Below are 15,252 nucleotides of genomic sequence, written 5' to 3'. Positions count from 1 at the left end.
TAGTCATCAATCTCATTATCAGGTAAGGGCATTTATGGTAGCCTTTCCACTCTTGCTCAAATTGTTAGTTGGGGTCAGTCTTATAGGTCTCTAGACATTTATCTAGATTCAGTTTTCTCTTCAAACCTATACTGGCTCCCACTTTTATGGTCTCTCTCTCTCTCTCTCTCTCTCTCTCTCTCTCTCTCTCTCTCTCTCATCTATTCCTCCCCTGACTCAATCTTCCTTGTCCCACGTGCTTTCCTCTCCTCCCCTTCTCTTTCTCCTAGCTCGCTCTCCACTCACTGCACCCCCCCACTCTCAATATGCTCAGGAGAAGAATCATATTTTTTTTCTTTCCCATCTTTATTTTCCAAGATTTTAAGTACATGGATAATAAACATGTACAAATTTATATATTTTAATATAATGTGAAACCATTGGCAAAATAATTAGAAACCTATTTTAATTTTAAGGAAAATATATTTTCTCTAATATACATAAATCACATAAGCTTATTTTTAAAATTGGGATGCTTAAATTTAGTCTTGATAGATTATGAATAAGAGTTTTGTAGAATGTCAGGGGTTTCTTCTAACCTAACAGATGAGATTCCTGTGCTGTGGAGCCATAAATAGCACCTCAAGCACTGAATTGATAGACTAATAGATATTTCTCTGTAAGAGTTTTGTAAAAATACTTTTTTTTTTATTTTATGTATATGAGTGTTTTGCCTCCATGCATTTATGTGCATCACATGCTTTCCTGGTGTCTGCAGAAATCAGAAAAGGTATTTGATTTCCTAGGACTCCCATTAAGGATGTGTGTGAGCCACTATGTGTGTGCTGCAAATTGAACCCTGGACCTATGTAAGAGTAATGAGTGCTGTTAATCACTACTCATCTCTTCAGCTCCTCCCTCCTTCATTTTTACCCTCTCTGCCCCAGTTCCCCCTTCCTCCCTCCCTCCCTCCTTCATTTTTACCCTCTCTGCCCTCTCACATGTACCCTGACCACCCTCCCCTCCCATCCCCCCACCCCAATTCCACATGTAGGGCAATGCCATCCTGGTGGGATCATGTAGATCTGACAGTTCATTTGAAGTAGAGATTAGGACTTCTCTCCTGTCTCTAGTTTAAGGCAGTATCCCTCCATGGGGGATGTGTTCGCAAGGTTCTTTTGTGCACCAGGAATACATCCTCCACTGTCTGAGGTCCCTTAGACTGCTCAGTCCTTCTGGCTGAGACCCATGTTCAGGGGGGCCTGAGTCAGTCCCATGCTGGTTTCCCAGCTATCAGTCTGGGGGGGGGTAGATGCTCTTTTTATGTTAGTGATGTTTTAATATAAAATTTGTAAGCAGAATTGGTATGATTTGTTTGAGGAGGACACTGTCTACGACAGTGGTTCTCAACCCTTCTAATGCTGTGACACTTTGATACAGTTTCTCATGTTGTTGTGATCCCCAACCTTAAAGTTATTTTCATTGCTATTTCATAACTGTAATTTTACTACTGTTATGAACTTTAACATAAATAATTTTGGAGCAAGAGTTTTGCTCAAGGGATCTCTAACTAAAAGATGAGAAATGGTCTGTGAACTGCTACAGAATTCATAGAATTGAGAGCAAATTGTTGAGCAAAACATAGTTACTCTGTTCATTTCTCTTAAAAATGAAAATTTTAATTTTTTTCCTCATGTGTATATGTGGTGTGGTGGTGTGTGTGCTTGTGTTTTCATGTTTATCGGAACAAGTGTGTGTGTGTGTGTGATGTATAGTCTCAGCAAACTGTGACTGATGAGTCCCATCCAGCCCACTTTCCTGTTGTGAACATGGTTTTACTGGGGCACAGCCATCTTTACTGAGGTACACATAGTCAATGGCTGCCTTTGTGCAGCAGTGGTAAATTTGAGAAGTTGCAGGAGAAGGTATACGGCCAGCACAGCCCAAGGTATTTACTCTCAGATATTTATGGATGAAGACTGACAACTCTTTGGTTCAACACCTTATTTTTTATAATTAATTTATTTTTATTTTATGTGCATCGGTGTTTTGCCTGCATGTATGTCTGTCTATGTGAGGGTGGTGGATCTTGGAGTTACAGACAGTTGCGAGCTGCCATGTGGTTGCTGGGAATTGAACCTGGGTGCTATGGAAGAGCAGTCAGTGCTCTTAACTGCTGAGCCATCTCTCCAGCCCAAAGACTGATAACTCTTGATAATAAAAGCAAGCTTTATTATATTTATGCTACATTTCATTAGATTTGTCAGTAGATTTTTGGTAGCTTCTCTGAGACTTTTAGATATTTAATCATAAAGTTAAGAAAGAGTTATACATTTTCTTCCTTCTCTCCCTGCTTGTCTTTTGCTTAGAATCCTCAGAATGGTGTTGACTAAAATCAGCAATAAAGGGTATAAATTTTTTATTCCTACCTTGAGAAGTAGTGGATCTACTTTGTGTCACCTGACATGTGTGTATAGTCTTTTTCTGATAGTTATGATAGTATTTCTTACTGTTTCCTAGTGTACAAAAGGGCTTGTTCCAGGAAAAAGACTTTTTGCTATTTAACAGGACTGTCTTTAACCTTCTTTAGATTTCCTCATGCTGAACTAAACTCATAATTTTGAAATAAATCTTATTTGTGAATGGCTAAAATTCACTCAGTGCTTTGTTTCATGTATTTGTGTCTTGTGCTTATGATTCATGTTTCTATGGCTTTTTGTGGGAAAGTTTTATCTAATTCCGTTACAACGGTTGTATTCACTTTGTAAAACAAGTAACAGGATTCTTGTATATTTCTAAGTTCTGGAAAAGACAATTCAGAATCTTCCTGTGACAAGCACTGTAATTGGCAAATGTATAAAGTGCTCATGGGACTTGTGTTGTTCATTGTAAGTCATTCAGAGTTTGAGGTTTTTAAGCCTGGAGGGCAGGATTTGCATCCTGGTTTCCTTTCTCTTTTTTGTTATTATTTTTTTCATTTATTTTACATGCCAATCACAGTTTCTCCTCCATCCTCTCTTCCTGTCCCTTCCCCCTACTTCCCCTTTATTCTCCCCAATCCACTCCTCCTCCTTTTAGAAAAGGGCAGGCCTCCCTTGGGCTTGAACAAAAGCCTGGCACATCAAGTTCAGGTGGGGCCAACCTGTTCCCCCCCACCCCCATGGGGCCCCACTGTATCAAGGCTGGGCAAGGTAATCCAGCATGGGGAACAGGCTCCCAAAAGCCAACTCATGCACCAGGGACAGGTCCTGATCCCATTGTTAGAAGCCCCACAAACAAACCAAGCTACACAACTGTCACACACATATAGAGGGCCTAGGTTGGTTTCATGCAGGCTCCCTAGCTATCTGTCTAGAGTTCATGAGTTTTCATTAGCTCAGGTCAGCTGTCTCTGTGGGTCCCCCCCATCCCCTGTCATGATCTTGACCCTTTTACTGGTAAAGTCAGTCCTTCTTCCCTCTCTTCAACTGGACTCCTAGAGCTCTGCCCAGTGCTTGGCTGTAGACCTGCATCTGCTTCTATCAGTTACTGGATGGAGGTTCTCTGATCACAGTTAGGGCAGTCACCAATTTGATTACAGGAGAAGGCCAGTTCAGGCATCCTCTCTACTATTGCTAGGAGCCTAAGCTGGGGTTATTCTTGTGGATTCCTGGGAGTTTTCCTGGCATCAGGTTTCTCCCTAACCCCTAAATGGTCCCTTCTATCAAGATATCTCTTTCATTGCTCTCATTTGCCCTCTGTATCACCTTGGGACAATTACTAATCTATTTTTAGCCCGGTTTTATCATCTTTAAAATGGCATAAAACCATCAGCATAGTGGATTTAGTCAGTATTGAAGATGATAGGTAGAAATTATCCACGTCATCTACTGGTACATGGCAAGCCCTCAACAAATATTTGTGTTTTGCATTTCTGATTTATTTCAAAGGTAGCCTTAGGTTCATGAAATAATATCTATCACAAGTTTTAACTTTTGTGCTGCCCTTATCCTTTATAAATATCATGTGCCTTTGAAAATGTTCAATACTGTCAAGGTCTTTTTCCTCATCTTTGATAAAATGAATGTCCAAAAATAAAGCCCAATATCACCAGCCAAAAGAATACCATTTTCTTATGGCTGATAGAGAATACAAAGATTTGGCTGTCCAATTTGTGAAATAAAATGGATCTGACAGACCAAGCTGATGAAAAATTGCCCTCTATTGAAGGCAGCAACCTGGCTTTGTGAATTTTTCCCTTAAATGAAATATATGACTCAGATTTCTACTTAGAAAATAAGTTTATTTCTTGCTGTCTCCAAGAAGCAAGATTGTTTTGTGGTGGGGAAAAGACTGAATGTGTGATGTGGTTACCCAAAATTCCCTGACTATAATCCTTCCCTCTGTTTCTTCATGACCATAAAAATGGAATGACATGCATCTTGTATTGTGCTAACAAGAACTTCTCAAACATGAAATGAGTGAGCTAGATCACTTATGTCAGGCAGAAGACAGATGACTCAAGGCTGGCCCAGATCATCTTTATTATGGTTTAGCTATCTTGGCCAATACTCTGTGAGGAAGCACATTATAGTATTTTCGAACACAACTGTAGCAGAGCAGCAAAATGAAATTGAGACTACATGTGCATGTTCAGATACTGATGATTACGAGAATGTAGTGTAGGTCAGTTATTCATTTGTAAGTACTCATGGCCTTTATGACTTTGCATTTTCTATGAATGATCCAAGCCAAATAATCTTTCATAGGTAATAGAAACTGGAGAGCTTCAGTTAGGCCTTATCACAAGAAGGTTCAGATTGTTGGTGTTAAACTGTATCATTTTCCTCAGACCCTGTGCACAGAATAATGATATATCATCTTGAGCCTTGACTTCATTGGTTTTGTTGAGAGAAATGACATTAAACTGGTGAAAGTGGGAATGGGATGAGAAAGTTATTAGGAATCAGCCATCTATTGTGTGGGCTTTTTCTCTCCTTCCTTCCTTCCTCCCTACCTCCTTTCCTCCCCCCTCCTTTATTTATTTTTTTTTGAGACAATATCTTACTCTGGAGCCTAGGTTGGATTCAACCACACTGCATAGTCCAGGGTAGACGTGGCAGTTTTCCTAATGAAAACTCATGCCTAATGATTTTGAATGAGTGTCCTGTACAAATTGGGTATACAATATTCCAATTGCTTTAGACCTTGTTGGCTTTTTTACATGTAGCCACATAGGAAACCACAAACTGCCAGGTTATTTATGTCACTGTCTTATATGTACAAAGGGTAGGGCATTGAGTATCTTGAAATGTGAAATGAATTAATTTTTGCTTGAAAAGTTATTTTTGTCTTTTAATGTTTCTTCTTTATGCATCATTTGCAATTTTGGTGTACAGCTTTTGGGGAAATAGTTTTCTAGAGTTGCACCAAGCGGTAGTGATGCACACCTTTAGTCCCAGATCTTGGGAGGCAGAGGCAGGTGGATGTCTGTGAGTTCAAAACAAGCCTGGTCTACAAAGTGGGTTCCAGGACAGCCATAGCAGTTACACAGAGAGACCCTGTCTCTAGAAACTAAAAATAGAGTTTCATAAGATACAAAAATTAATTTATTTCTGATGATTGCAGAAAATGTGAATGCTTCGCTAGGTTAAATCCTTTCTCTGAGCAGGAAAATGACCTAAGGAGGCCATTAGAATGGCTATTGGGTATAAAAGCTGGTGTTCTATTAATTGTGGCAGTCTGCCCCTGTGGTTTTCTCCTTATGTATCTCTTTCTACCTCTAATGTATACCTTTGTCTTACTCTGTGCCATGGAGCAGGCTGGCCCCTTAGCCTTAAAAAATGGCAAACAGCTAAGTGTGCTAAAAAGCATTTTATTCTTGAGAACAGCAGGTAGGGGAACCATTTCTTTACTTATTCTTGCTTCAGTTTTGGGTGTGATCTACTCCCCTGTAGCTTCAACATTGCTTTTCTATCATTAGTAGTTCATATAAATACATTGCATATTATCAATACGAAGCAGTCCATTCAGTGCATTTATGCTGATATTTAATCTTGGGAAAATATATGGCCTTCGATTAGATTGCATTGTGTAGCACTTAGGTTGTGGTAATATACATATATTCATAAATGCCTGTGATAGAATGAAAGGTTTGCTTATGGAGAGAATGCCCGAATATGTCTAGAAATCTCTCAATCAGGCATTCTAGCATGACTGTCTTAGAAGATTTTCCCCAATCATTTTTTTTTCTAGATATTGTAACTGGCCAATTTGGTGATGTTACTTTAGTTTGTTCTTTCTGTTAGAATAATCTAGTTGTTACTACTGGATGTTTTCGATGTGCCTGCTTTGATGCTATTTTACTATCTACTTAGTACTTTTAAATATCTTCTACTTGGTATTCATCCTTTCATACTTTTTACTTTATACTTAATAAGCTCAAACATTCAGAATTGGAAGTATGGCTATTGTGGATATCTCTTGGTGTGGAAGAATTGCACTGACTAAATTATGTACCTTAAGACTACTTAACGTTCACTTTTTTCCTGACATGAATTGCTTCCAGTTACAAATAACATTAAGTTCAACTCCAACTGGCTTAAGAAGAAAATATGCTGGCCCAGGTAGCCAAAAAGTGCAGTGACTTTTAGACTCCAGGTAAGAGTCCATTTAGCAGTTGAATCATGACATTAAGTGAACATTCCTTTTTCTCTATATTTTGAATATTTTGTTGTGTGAAGAGTAGACTTTCCATGAGGATAACTTTGAGGGACACATTAATCTCTGTACTTCTTTATCTTCTATGCTAACACAACTCTAGTGGATATTGTACATAGGAAATTATAAAGTAATGAAAACACAATCACAAAAATAAACAAAAAATTCTGGTTGCTATTAAACCAATCTTATAGTCCAACAGACTTAGAAAAAAGCATGACATAGCATATAACAAAATTGAGAGGTTCAGTAAGCATTTGTTGAAAGGAGAGAATTGTTCCTTTTGTGTGCAGCTGGATGCAGTGGTGGTCATGGATGTCTGAGGAAGAACAAGTGGAGTTTTTCTTTTATTTCTTCGCTTTCTGTTCCCCAGGCCTTGCACATAGGCCCAGAAGAGTTCTGAGAGGCAACTGGAATTTGCTCATGATAGGAGAAGATGAGAAATTGTCTATCACTCTTCATTTAATTTCTTGGTCTTAGGCAGGCATGGCAGGGAGGGACATGGGTTGTTAGACAGACCTGGGTCCTCCCAAGATTCCTTTGTAATATAATCCTATGCAAGCTACTGATGAGTAAAATAAGAACTGGCAGTGTGAGATTCAATGTCTGGGCTCTGAAAAGTACTGAGACTACCACTTACATAGCACATGACCTTCAGGAAAGCTGCTTCTCCCTGAACCATAATTACATATCTGATGATCCTGTTAGTGTTACTGAATTCAATAAGATACATGAAAATACTTTTGCAGAGGATTAAGTAAATGGAATCTGTGATTATTGTTAGTTCTATAAGAATTAAAAGAACATTTTAAAGGCTGTTAGCACATAATAAATAAAATGGCTTTCATGATTACAAAATTTTAATATTATTGAAATGGAATACTATAGTCTGCTATTTCTTTAAAGTTTTAACATGAGGAAACTGATCCTGAGAGTATACATGACAGATCTGAATATGTCTTAATCTGCTTTGTAATGTTGTAAGAGTGCACCACACTTAGGGTGATGTATAAACAGTGGGAGCTTATTTAGCTTCTGTTTCTCCAGGCTGTTGGAGCCACTATTGGCCTCTGCTGATGGTCTTCATACTGTGTCATAACATGAGGAGTGGACAAGCAAGCACATAAAGCAAAGAGTAAAGTGGGTGACACTCCTATGCTGGCCAACCTGGTCCCCAAATGACACCATTAATTGATTTATGACAGTATAGCCCTTATGAACTAGTCACCTTTTTAAAAGGTCTCATGTTGTGATGGGCATGCAGGTTATTGGTTGAGTATTTGCCTTATGTGGTCTAGATCCTGTCTGAATGGTGTTTAATTTTTTCCTCATCAATTTTCTCTTCTCTCTATTTCTCTCTTCATCCCTAGGGGATCGTTAATTCAGTTCAACCGGTCTCCAAGAGGCCCACTGACATAATTCAAGGGTTTGAATGAGAAAAAGTAAATATCTATTTAAATTCATCACTGCTAGCACACAGCAGTGTTTATGACTTTCATTTGTGGTTATTTTCCTAAGTTATTCTAGATGTTGCATGTAGCCAGATGAAGCTGTCTGGTTGCATATTATGATTCATGTTGTAAATCCAAAAGAGTTTTCTTAAAAGTGTTTCAGAATACCTTGTTTCTTCTGTGAACCTATGTTTACAAAGGTCTTTCAACAGGCCACTGTCTAGACTCTCTTGATAATGAGCACATTGTAGGCAGTTAATGTGTGTTTCTGAGGTTGTTTGATGAGACTGGACATTTGTGTTCAGAGGTTTGTGGCAATAGCAACTCTTGAAATGATGAAAGAATTTCCCAGGCCATGGGAGAAGTATATTTTCAGTTAAACTTATCAACTGCTACACGTGTTGCATCCAGGAATTAAAGGTAAACTCCTAACTCTAGATGATATAGTTTCTGTCATGATGTAGTTCATACTACTTATGAATTGTACTAATGACAGAGGAAGCAATACACTAAGTAGGTTGTACATTTGTAAGTATAACAGTACATGATGCAAGGGAGAACTAGCTTGTCCATTTTGAAGATGGAGACCATTGGCTGAGTTTGGTGTCATGGGTGAGAGGATTAAACATCTGGAGGTGCTTGGATCCAGATTCTAAAGACAAGACCTATGAAGGATAAGTAGGGAAGAAATGACAGGTGTGAAATGGGTAAATGAAGCTGTTGGAATATTTTTCTTTTTCCTTCCTTCCATCTTCCCTCCCTCTGTGCCTCCCTCCCTCCTTCCTTCCTCCTTCCTCTTATTTCTCCCTTCCTTTTTTCCACTCTCCCTTCTTTCCTTCTTTCTCTTTTAGATTTTTGACTTGAAACAGAGTGTAACAATAGTCTCAGATGGCAAAACAAGAGTGGGAAGTCAGACATGAGCATTTTGGTTGCATACGTATTTTAACACATTATAAAAGGTTTCCTGTGAACTTGAATATTGGAGGAGGAAGGAAACATTTTACTCTGGGAGATTATTGACTAAATTTAGGTTCTTCCAACTAAATACATGTCCTTTGGCATGGCTGATAACACAGGATATGTGTGTCCTTGGAAAGAAAGCTGTGCACAGCCACAATGCCACCTCTTCACCTGCCCACACACAGGTCCTGTTTTCCATGGTCGTGTATACTACTGAATTGTTCTTTACAGTTACACCGAAGTGTTTGCATAGCTTTGAAAAACCATATACTAAAACAGGAGGACTATTTGGCAGGTGTAGAAAACCCCTGGCTGGCTTTTATGGTAATAGCTGGAAGGCATACTCACATGACCTTGAGTGGTCATAATTCTAGATAGTCCTCCAAGTAGCCACACATTTCTGCTGTTGGTTGCCAGGAATTGGAGTCATAATGGAGTGAAAATGTGGGATTGTTGGTGAGAATTTCTAAAGGTAACTGGACTTAACAGCAGATGTAGAGAACTGATTCCCTTTGCTGTAGATTAGAAGGGAATCCATTATTTCTACAATCTTCCCTTGGTCAAGGACAAGAGGGAGGTATGAGAAATAGTAAAATGGTCGTTGTATGCTCAACAATGCATGGTGGAACAAGTTACACATTTCCTACTTGTATTTCTGGGCTCTCTGAATAGATGAAGTTTGAGAAATTTTAATCTGTGACTGAAGGTCACAATATGACAATCAGTACATTGCACATGAAAGGCTTACCAGGGCCAAGATTCATAGACATGGTACCATTTAATAATACTCTTATTTCCATTTGTTAAACCATCTAACCTCTGTTAGAGATGGTTATGTGAGTTTTGTGATCTGGGAACCATCCAAAGTGACTAGTCTATTGGAATGCTTTGCTAGTTGTTATTGAATAATGCTAAGAAATATTCCTGCTCATTTACTAATTTCTCTCAACTTATATTTCCCTACATTTTGCCCAAGACTCTGAAATAATTTAAGAAGAGAAAAGGCATTACCTATCCCACCCCCACTCTAAGCTACACTATGCATTGTTCACACACCAGTGGAAGTATATTAAGATGTGAAAGTCTCCTCTGCTAATTGAGGTCAAAGGTGTTGCTTTCATTATGGAACCTCTGAGCTGTGGAGAAGAAGTTGGAGGGTGAGATGGAGGCGTTGAAAGCTGTAAGACAAACCATTGCCAGAATGAAACATATCTCATGGGGACTGCGTGGGAGGTTCTGGGTGAGGAAAAGAGGAAATTGTGGGGTCTGAAGGCAGCTCAGCTCACTGTGTCTCAGAATGTTCATAAAGCTGCTCTTGCCAGCAGCCTCACACTTGGATCCTCACTTGGCCAATTTTGTCTTTCTGTCCCACAGACCTGGATGTGAAACCTGATATTCAGGAATTAAAGCCTGTCATCTCATGAGGATGAGGAGGGTCAATTGTCCTTAAAATGCCTTTTGCGTCATATGGAACTCTTTTTTATTTTTTTACATTGGTGTATTTATTTAAATCCAAGCACAGCTTTTGTATTCTTGATGTATTTGTTATCTCCCAGAATTAAAATATTGGTTCTTCTGAAGTGGTAACATTTTAGCTATGTGCAATATTGTAAGTTCTATTTATTTGACTTAAAATTGTGCCACTGAATGCACAAACACTATGGTCTTCCATAGTCACCACAAAATTAATACCATATTTCATTGAATCAAAAGTATTGGCAACTGTAACATGCATCATTATTTATCCCGTGCCAAGGTAAAAGACTATAATTCACTGTGTTCTTGCCCCTTGGGATTTATATTTTGTGTTCATGGCCATTCTTTTAGACTTACCTAGATGTTATTTTTTATTGCAAATTCGTCTTTTATGTCCATTAAAAAGGGAACTTCAAATTACAAAACAAAACAATAAACCTAAAGAGAGAAAGAAAGAAACCGACAAAACAAAACAAAACAAAAACCACATCGATTCGGGCATTACTAAAACTTGTTTACACTGTGTTTTAGATTTTGAATCATCATCTTTGCTTTGCTACAAAATGCCATCTTGCTTATGAAGAGCACCAGTGAGTCAACATTTCTTTAAAAGTCATCCACAGTCAATTATCTCATGAATTTTCCACTGACATGGCATTCTAGTATATGCAGTAAGCTTTCATTTCATTGTCAAGTTGTCCTGAAATCTTCCTAAGGACCCACTAAGTGACAGCTTCCCATCCCTGCTCCCAACTCATTTCAAGTAATGACTTGAAGAGTAACTGTGATCATGTTCATGTCTGGTTAGGCAATGGTAGCTATGTGGTCATCTGGTAGCTCTTTTGAAAACTAAATCCAGTTTCAGAGATAATACCATGGGAAAAAAGGTGTTCATTTTGGAATTGATGAAATAGGATATATAAGTTACATACATTTTATTTTTGTAGTAGTGGGGATTGAACTCAGAGATTTAGGCATACTAGGCAAGCACTGTCCCACTAAGTAGCCATCAAGTTTCAGACTCAGCTTTTTCCCTCCTTTTTGTTTTGAGGTACAGTTTCACTAACATGCGTAGCTGAACTTGAACTGAATCTGTAGTCCAGTCAGTCCTTGAACTCCCAATTAATTGGCACATTACCTGATTCAGCTGATCTGAGAAGGAACCTGAAAGTGTACTGTGCTGGCAAGTCTCAGATGCTGCCCACTCCGCTAGTGTGGGTAGCGGTGGATTGAGTAGTTCACTTGGCTTCAGAACATCATAGGAAACAGCCTTTCATAGAAAAATTCAGTACCTTTCCAAGGTGCGTGGGTGTTTGATTTTTTTTTTTTTAACCTTCATATCATTTAAATGAAAACCTGCGTGTTGCAAATATCATTGTACTGTACAAATACAAAGATTTTTTTAGAGTACAAAAAAAAAAAAAAAAAAAAAAGAAAAGATTTTTTTCTCTTGTGGTACAAGGAGAGAAATTTACTTCCCTTAATTTCTTTCTGAAAGATTTTTCTTTCATTTCACTTTCTTTTGCTTTCCTTCTCAAAAAACATGGGAAACTTGAGCTTATTAGGAAATCCACATGCAACTGGAGATTTACAATCTACCCATTACCTACATTAGTTTATTGTGATTAATAGCATCTATGTGGATGCTTACTAAATTAGTAACGATGAACTGTTTATTTTGTCATGTCAATAGGACGTTGTAAAAAGACACTTCCCATAAGAGGAAAATTAATTATATGTTAGTTGGAGAATAGCTTGTCACAAATAAGTTTGAGAAGCCCCATTGGTGTTGATGTCTACAAAGTGGGAGGTATTCAAAAGATCCATAGATTTCTTTAAAAAAATAAAATAAAATGAGATGGCATGGGCTGGAGACATGAGTCCACAGTTAAGAGTACATATTACTCTTGCAGAGGGCCTGTGTTCAGTTCCCAACATCCACATCAGGCAGCTCACAACCTTCTGTTACTCCACTTTCAGGGGATCTGATTTTCTCTGGCTGCCTGCAGGCATATGGTACATATAAACTCACATAGCTTCACACACATACAAGAAATAAAAAAATAAATATATCTTCAAGAATAAAAAAAAAGTAAAAAGGGGGTTATGGTATAGAAGAAAAAAAAAAAAAAAAAAGACAGGATTCAGAGAATGAAGCCACAGGTCAGAGCCAGAGGAACAGAACTACATAGATCATGATAGAGGCCAAAGCCTTAAAAGTCTGCAAAGATCAGAATTCAGTAGAAAATCCTACTTAGACATGAGTGCAAAAAAAAAAAAAAAAGAATAAATGTGAGATTTTTGTTTAATGAATAGTTATGATAAGTATAGGAACAGACATTTGTGGCAGAGAAACTTAGTTGCAGTTTTGTCTGGGTTACTAACTGCAGAGATTTCCTATAGGGGCTGTTTAGATTAAGTTCCAAATTGAACTGCTTCTACTACCTGCTGGTCCATTCTTAATTCATAATTCATTTCCCTAAGGCCTTAGCATTTTTATGCTGTTTATTCCTTTAGAGAATCATTTTGTCATCAGTCTTTAGTCTAATTCTGGGATGTCGGCAGCCATCATCGCTTATTTTTGTCTTTGCCCTACATCCGATGAAGTGAAGGTCAGGGAAATTATGTGACTTGCCCAAACCAATCCAGCCATATAATTTGTCCCCCACAGATTATGGGTTTACCATTTCAAATGTCTCCGATTTTAACCCAGGCAGAAAGAGCTGCAGGAGTGGAGGCTCTGTCCAGCTGGTGCCTTTGAGGAAATGCAAGAAGCTCAGTGTGCTTAGAACTCTGGCTTGGAAAGGAAGGGGGCTGACATACAAAACAGGAGAGGAGGCCAGAAGCCAGAGAATGCTGGCCTTGTTAGCTGTGTAAAGATCTTAGACTTTATCCTAAGGCAATGTGAAGCCATTTGTAAATGTCATGTCGAGGGTCCTGATGAGTGATATGTTCAGCCAAAGCATACTGGCTGCCTGTGGAGAGTAGCTTGGAGGCAGAGGCTATTATATTGGACACCGGTTCATCAGACCCCAACATGCCCATCCAAATGAAGGCAGATTTAGTTGCAGGACTCCGAAGCATATTGATTATATTTTCCTCATTTTTCCTTAAGTCATTAGGGTCATTATCTCTGGTTTCTGTGACTGTAGGATGTTCTCAAGTATCCTCAGTCAGGGGCATCATCTGGCAGGGAAGCCATCATAGCGTCTGCTGGGCACAGTAGTTAGTATACATCCTTTCAGTCGTTTTACCTTTTGGAGTTTTTGGTAATGGCAGCGGACCTATTGCTTCTACTTTTTACAGAGAGGAGTCTGGACAGAGAAACAAAGGGAGTATAACCTCTAATCCTCCACTGGACCACACATTATAGTTTGAAAAGCCAGGAATAGAACACATCCACCTCTTACCTCCTTATGTTAGGTGGAAGTCAAAGCAGGGGTTAGATGGGATGTGGTTTTTTAAACCTATGTTTATAGTGTTTGGATGCTGTTTTCATAGATGAGAGAGGAATCACAAAGTCTGGAGCTCAGACTTTCAGGATTTGGGGGATACCATGTTTATCCCCCTCTTTTTTCCCATGTAGGGTGTTATATTGAAATCTCCCTGTATAGAATAGATCATTCCCACCCAAATCAGTAAATCAATCCTCACCTCAAACCCCTAATGCACTTTACTTTTTAAGAAATGATGTTTCTAAATTGGGGACTGCCAAATCTGAGGAACTAAAATAAAAATGCAAAGAGACACTTCCTAAGATGAAACAAACAGTTTAGTGCTATTCTCAGAGGCTACCGGCACTGAATTAAAGTGGAGTTGTAGGGCTTGGGGTGTAGCTCAGTTGGTAGAATATTTGCCTAATATGCACAAAGGCTGAGTTTGATCCTCAGCACTGTTTAAAATCTGGCATGATAGTACATGTACATACTCCTATGTAACTGGGAGGTGCAGACAGGAAGCAGAAGGATCAGAAGTTCAAGGTCCTCCTTGGTTACATAGGGAATTTCAAATTAGAGGTCCTGCCTCAAAAATAAATAATACCCCTTGACATACACGAAGACAACAAAAGCAGAAGAAAAAAGGGAGTATCTCAGTTGGTAAAATTCTTCTCTTGAATTCTATCCCCAGAACCCATCTAAAAAATCTAGCCGCTGTCGAGTAATACTTGCAATCCTAGCACTGGGAAGGCAGACAAGCAGATTCCTGGGGCTTGATTACTTAGTCACTCTAATTGAATTGATAAATTCTAGGCCTGTGAGAGACCCTGGCTCAAAAAAGGGATGGGCGATCATGGGACAACACTTGTCATGCAGATGTAAGGACCTGAGTTCAGAATCCCAGAGCCCATGTATGGTGGTTTGAATGAGAATGGCCCTCATGGGATCACATATTTGAAAACTTGGTCCTCAGCTGGTAGAAGTGTTGGGAAGGATTCAGAAATTTCAGAAGTGTGGGTTTTTTTTTTTTTTTTTTTTGAAGAGGTGTGTCACCGGGCTTGGGTTTTGAAGCTTCAGAAGCCCACACCATTCCCAGTCAGCTCTCTCCCTCATGGATGTGTCTTAAGATCTAAACTCTCAGCTGCTGGTGTAGCACCATGCCTGCATGCTGCCAACTTCCCTGGTATGATAATCATGAACTCACCTCCTGAAACTATCATTCCTAATAAATTACTCTACAGTTGATTTTG

General features: G+C 38.8%; 1 protein-coding gene across 1 annotated transcript in view; it reads left to right on the top strand.

The window, feature by feature from the left end:
* Phex (phosphate regulating endopeptidase X-linked) overlaps positions 1-15,252 on the top strand; it is a gene marked incomplete at its 3' end in the record, with an annotated part of 70,465 nt that overhangs the window by 16,361 nt on the left and 38,852 nt on the right. The window lies entirely within an intron of this gene.

This window comes from Phodopus roborovskii, unplaced genomic scaffold (genome assembly GCF_943737965.1).
Source record: "Phodopus roborovskii unplaced genomic scaffold, PHOROB, whole genome shotgun sequence".
NCBI classification, from domain to species: Eukaryota; Metazoa; Chordata; class Mammalia; order Rodentia; family Cricetidae; genus Phodopus; species Phodopus roborovskii.
Note: the sequence above shows the minus strand (reverse complement) of the source record. Positions and strands in the feature narration are given on the sequence as shown.